Source organism: Protomyctophum bolini (assembly GCF_963924005.1).
Source record: "Protomyctophum bolini genome assembly, chromosome: 14".
Taxonomy (NCBI): Eukaryota; Metazoa; Chordata; class Actinopteri; order Myctophiformes; family Myctophidae; genus Protomyctophum; species Protomyctophum bolini.
Genome location: NC_137875.1, coordinates 3013719 through 3019718, shown reverse-complemented (window position 1 = coordinate 3019718; position 6000 = coordinate 3013719). Strand labels below are relative to the sequence as shown.

The 6000-nt window shown below is 42.0% G+C and overlaps 1 long non-coding RNA gene across 1 annotated transcript in view; it reads right to left on the bottom strand.

Moving 5' to 3' along the window:
- Positions 1–1644: 1644 nt before the first annotated feature.
- Positions 1645–6000, bottom strand: part of LOC308328709 — a 259110-nt gene continuing 254754 nt past the window's right edge. Inside the window, exon 2 of the long non-coding RNA XR_013965328.1 lies at positions 1645–2384. This is a non-coding gene — a long non-coding RNA (uncharacterized lncRNA). The remainder of the gene's footprint in view (positions 2385–6000) is intronic.

Below are 6000 nucleotides of genomic sequence, written 5' to 3'. Positions count from 1 at the left end.
TATTAGCTTGTCATTGACTCCCATGTTAGCGCGGCGGAAAGAATGACTCGTATCTCCTGATCCAGGGCGCTCTCCGTGGTGATGAACGGATCGATATGCTGGCGCTTCATTTCTGCTCCTCATCCGTCTCTCCCGCAAAATATGAACGCTTTTTGGAGCGTATATAAATATATTAAGATGATCGGGGATTGTGAGGTCTATTTGTCAAGTCAACTTTTTTAAGAAAGTGTTTCCGGTTCATGGCTTTCAGAGTAAAAGCGATCACTACTCTGGCGACTACTCTGGCACCCCGGAGCTCTTATTTTGATGCACTTCCTGCAAAATTTGTGTTAATGACGTTAAACCACACCCTCGAGTGTAATATTGCTTAATTCGAAATCTCTTGAAAGTGAACATTTTAAATACTTTTGAATTGTGAAAAAGTTTGAGAACCACGGATTCCGGCATTTTGTAGAATCTGCCTAAGGTCTTAATGTCTGATATTATACGACGAGTCATTTCAAGGAAGCAATCTGTTTGCTGAAACATCTAGCCGTGCTTCAAACGAGCATGATGGAACGCCTAATCTAATTCTTTTGGATCCTGCACCCGTTGAAATGTGTGGACCTCTTGACCATTACCGGAACGCCTAATCAAAACACACAACTCAGCTGTGCTGAGTCTCGCTGCTCTCCCAGAGAGGGTTTTGCTGCTAGTCTAGCGATTTTCTAGGGACATTTCCGGTCGTATAGTGGCTACATCTGTCATTAAAGAAATATGATATTTCTTTAGCGAATATATTAGTTATACTGAAATTGAGTTTTTTTTTTGTTAGTGGTATAATTCTTTTTTTTTAATGGTATAATTGCATTTATATTACATTTGAGTTTCGTGCTTTACCGCCATTAACCCATTCTGAACGGGAACCCATGTTGGTGTCAGCATCATGTTATGCTTTAGCCATTGAAAAATAGCAGATCTACAAGCTCATAGCGCGCCACCGAGTGGCGCGCTACGAGCTTGTAGGTCTGCTATTTTTGAAAAATCGAAGAACGACTGACATTTTTTAGAATCTGATCTCAGGTCAGGATGGGTTAATCAGACCAGTGTGTGTCCAGTGGAAACCTCGTATGAATCTGATCTCAGGTCAGAATGGGTTAATGACGCTGCTTATGGAACTCCCCTTGTGGGCTTGTTCCTGCAGCAACGCAGGCGGTGCCAGTAATGACGGTAAAGCACCAATATTTGGTTGATTGTACCCTTTCCCTAACCACGTGCCTGTTCTGTTGCCCTCCCTATCTTCTCTCTGTCTGTCAGACCCGGGGGAGCGGCGGCGGTGGCGGTGGTGGTGGCGGTGGAGGCGGTGGTGGAGGTGGAGGCGGCAGGCTGAGGGAGAGTCGAGGTCTGAGCTCCAGTACGGTGGATCTGTACAGTACTGGAAACTGAGTACCACACACACACACACACACACACACACACACACACAAACGGTACATTCATCAATGATAACCACCGCTCGTGTCAGAGACACGGCCATACCACCCCTCAGCCATTTGCAGCATTTGATCCAAAGACCCATTCCATTCAGACAAGTTCAGACGAGTCGCACAGCACCACGCTCCTTGTACAATATATATATATATATATATATATAACTTTTCTTTCTTTTTCTTTTGTCAGGATTGTGTGTTTGTTTTGCTTCACAGATACTTTCCATTTCATTTACCAGTGAGAGATTATTTTTTTGAATTCTAACGTATCGGGTCATTAGGACCAAGCTGGAACGGCCTCGTTTGTGCCTCGTCAAGTGATGTTGAACTTTGTTGGTACATAAATAAGACCAAATATCACCTTTTCAGTTGCTCCTTAACTATATCTCTACCGCTAGTTGTTAGCGCAAACCCCAGTTCCAGGGGCCAGCATACGCGTTCACTTTAAAAGACGCCCCCCACACTCGCTACACACACTCTAGTATCATTGGAACACGCGTACACTTTTCCTTCCAGGTGTACCTTTCGTACATGGCGGCAGAGTCGCGGTACAAAGGCCGTACAAATTAAATCCGAAAAGTGGATGGCAGAAAATCCACCAAAGGACAGCGATCCTAGTACATAGAATGTTATTTACAAGCTTACCGTAGGATGGTACCATTATATAGACGGGAGTATACATTGGGGTACATATATATATATGGACGTGGGATATGACGCCGCCTAGCGTTGACGTACGGACGGATTTGGGGGGAAAAAGAGTTGAGTGGGGGAAAAGGAATCATAGTTCACTCTCTATATATCGCTTTTATCCTAAGTGCTTTATAATGTGTTACATTCAGTCATTCGCCTTGCTCAACTACACCGGGCGTCGAACCGAAAACCTTCCATTTCACAGGCGTTCTTTAACAATATCTAGACTTCTGTCGTCGCCAGCAAGCGAGAGCGATACAACCCCCACGTTCTGTCAAAGTTCAACATTATGCAACAAGAATTTAAACGTACCTCGTTTCTTCCCAACCTCGTGAAATCACTGATACTCTGTTGTTTTAGTTATCAGTGGAATCTATTGCCATTGTTGTGCTGTTCTGTAACTTGTCATTTCATTTATTATTATTTTTTTGGGGGGGGGGGGGGGGGGGGGCTTTGTTGGGATGTTATTCCAAATAATGCACTTGTCTTCCTGTGCCATTTGTTGTTTTAACAGTGCTGATTGTTTTTAATCATGAATAGAAACTGTTAAACAGAAATGTAAAAGAAACATATTTTTCCCTTACATACATGACAGAGAATAGTTGAGTGGAGTTGAATGACATTGTAAACTTAATGAAAGCTAATCACACTTTGTAAATGGAAAAGAAACCTTTATTTAGTTTATTTCTCATTGTATTGATTATTTTGCCTGTTGAGATTTCTATCAAGGTAAAAAAAAAAAAAGAAAGTAAACCGTTTCTTAAACTTTGGGAAACGGTGTGAAATGCTTTCCCTTCTGGAATCAGTTTGTGATTTAAAAAAATACATTATTTTTTACTTGTAACTTGTATTATTTTTGAACAGGTTGTTACCACTTTTGTTCAACACACGGGCAGTGTGTGTTTAATGATCTGTAGCTGGTCCTTCGGTCCTCTTTCCACAACGGAGGGCAGGGCTGTCAGTCAGAGATTATGCTGAACAAACACATTGCTTTTGGTTCATGGTAACCTGAAAGATGAAGTGGAACGTGTCTCAGTGCTGCCACCATCTGTTGACATGCAAAACTGCAGGGCTGATGGAAGTAAAAATGTTTAAGGCTGTGGAGTCCATGTAGAGCAGAGGTCTTCAACAGGGGGACTGCGACCCCTAAGAAGGTCCGTAGAGTTAAAAACAGGTCAGGGGGTTCATCAAATCTTTGTGCAAAAGGATCTATTTGTACTTTATTAACCCATTTTGACCTGAGATCAGATTCTAAAAATGTTCTTCTACATCCTGACAGTTTTCTGAAAAAGCTATGTTTCTATGTCAGTGGTGGTTCGATTTTTCAAAAATAGCAGACCTACAAGCTCGTAGCGCGCCACTCGGTGGCGCGCTATGAGCTTGTAGATCTGCTATTTTTCAATAACTAAAGCATAACATAATGCTAATACCAAAAGGAGTTCCCGCACTTGAACCCAGAGGAGAACTTTAGGCAGAAATAGCAAGGTGTTGTGAGATTGCCGAGGTTTGGTGTACGGGGGGGGGGGAAGAAAAGAGAGTGAAGTACAGAGGTGAAAGGTCACGTTTACTAAGGATTGTCTCTCATCTTAGGGGTCCTAGCTCCTTGGCCTGAAAAACGTTGAAGACCCCTGCCGAAGAGGGCTACTTCCTCCATGGCTTTTACATGTTAACCCATTCTGACCTGAGATCAGATTCATACGAGGTTTCCACTGGACACACACTGGTCCGATGAACCCATTCTGACCTGAGATCAGATTCTAAAAAATGTCACAGTCGTTCTTCGATTTTTCAAAAATAGCAGACCTACAAGCTCGTAGCGCGCCACTCGGTGGCGCGCTACGAGCTTGTAGATCTGCTATTTTTCAATAGCTAAAGCATAACATGATGCTGACACCAAAATGGGTTCCCGTTCAGAATGGGTTAAAGTCTGTTTCCGACTCAAGAGTACAATACAGTTCTTGATAATATTGTATTTGAATGACTCGTTTCAAGCTGTAAACTGTAAATCATGAATTTTGCACACCTAATGGGTCTCTACTATTATAGATTACACGTTAAAGGGACACTTCACCCTTTTTGCAAAAAAAATATATGTTAATGACGTTTAGGAGCTTTAGAACACTTTCCTGGGGGTCTTTATGTATGTAATATGTGGTTTTAGATATTTTAGATTGTAGCAGTGAGCCTGTTGTCTCTGATGTACACTGGACACTGGGCTCACTTCCTTCCTGGACTACATGTTGTCTCAGTAAGACAGCTCTCCCCCCTATCAACAAGGAGGAGCAGTGCACCAAAGAATTATGGGAATTGTAGTCCAGGAAGGTAGTGAGACCAGTGTCCATGACATCAGAGACAACAGGCTCACTGCTACAATCTAAAATATCTAAAACCACATATTACACACACAAATACCCCCAGGAAAGTGATCTAAAGCTTCTAAACGTCATTAACATATATATCTTTTTGCAAAAAGTGTCCCTTTAATAGAGAAACTTCTCAAAACAACTGGAATGTCGATTATCTTTCTAGTTTTACATTGTAGATTTTATTTTGTACAGAATAGCATGATTATAGAATCTAATTGTATGTTACAACAAATCTTGCAAGTCCTGATTTTTGTTTTGGCAGAGAATTGAAGTGACTGACAAAATCAGTTGTTGGTTATATGTCTGCATCTGTTTTATTATATATAATATTAGTCTTACAGTCTAGTCTGTAAATCATGACTATTTTTCTTTTGAAAATAAAACCAACCATTTTTCTTACTCACCGAGTCTGAGTGATATTAAATTGTTGTAAATTAATCTGTATATCTTCACTTATCTGTATTATTTACTGATTATCACCACCAGATCATTTTAAGCGAAGGGAAGGGAAAAGAAACACATACAGTGAGGGGAAAAGGGGGGGCGGTGGGGGGGGATTCAGATTTTACGGGGGCCAATTTTGAATTGCAGCCGTTCGTAGGTGCCCTTTGAGAGCGGTTTTGAAGGAGTCAAGGGATTCACGTGTCTTAATGACTCTAGAGAAAACAAATACCCCTTTAAACTAACTTAAAACAAAGTAGTGGAAAAAGTACTAAATGTACTTGAGTAAAATAATCAATACTGCAATGTAGAACTATTTTGTAAGTAAAAGTTTGTAATTCACCATTTACTTGAGTAAAAGTAAAAAGTATCAAAATGATTATAATAATTAAAAGTACAGCATCATCCGAGTGCTTGAGGGCTGGCTGATTGTGGTTGGACTGATACCACTGTGCGATGGTATTCTCCTGTGGGTCGGCGGCGGTGTTGGTTACGACTGTTGGCCACCAGTTGTGATGCAACAGAGTTTGCTGTGACCGTTGATTATGAATTATGGGTGGTGTGGTCTTTGCAGTGGTGGATTGTGGCCCATGCCTTCCTGCTGTTATTTGTCATGTTGGTGTTCTCTATATCTTTTCGTCCTGGTCATGACGTTAAACTGTTCCGTTCGAGAGGACCGGCAACCCTCGAATGTAAACGGCCACGAAAGGAAACTATGTGTGTGTGAGGTGTTCTCTATTATTTAATTCCAGACTGTCTATCTCCTGTGTTCTCCATTCATCTTGAGCGATACACAGTCGTCTAATGTGCGGGGGGGAGGTGCCGGCTAGCGCATAAAGGCACGGGACAGGTGTTGTCTTGACGCATCCCGTAATGATGCGACAGGTGTCATTTAGGGCTGTGTCGACCAATTTGGTGTGACGTGATCGGCTCCAGCTTGAGCAGGCATACTCTGCTGTAGAGAAAGACAGGGCCATGGCAGTTGCACGGATTGTTTGTGGGCCTGCGCCCCACTTGGAGTTCACAAGTTT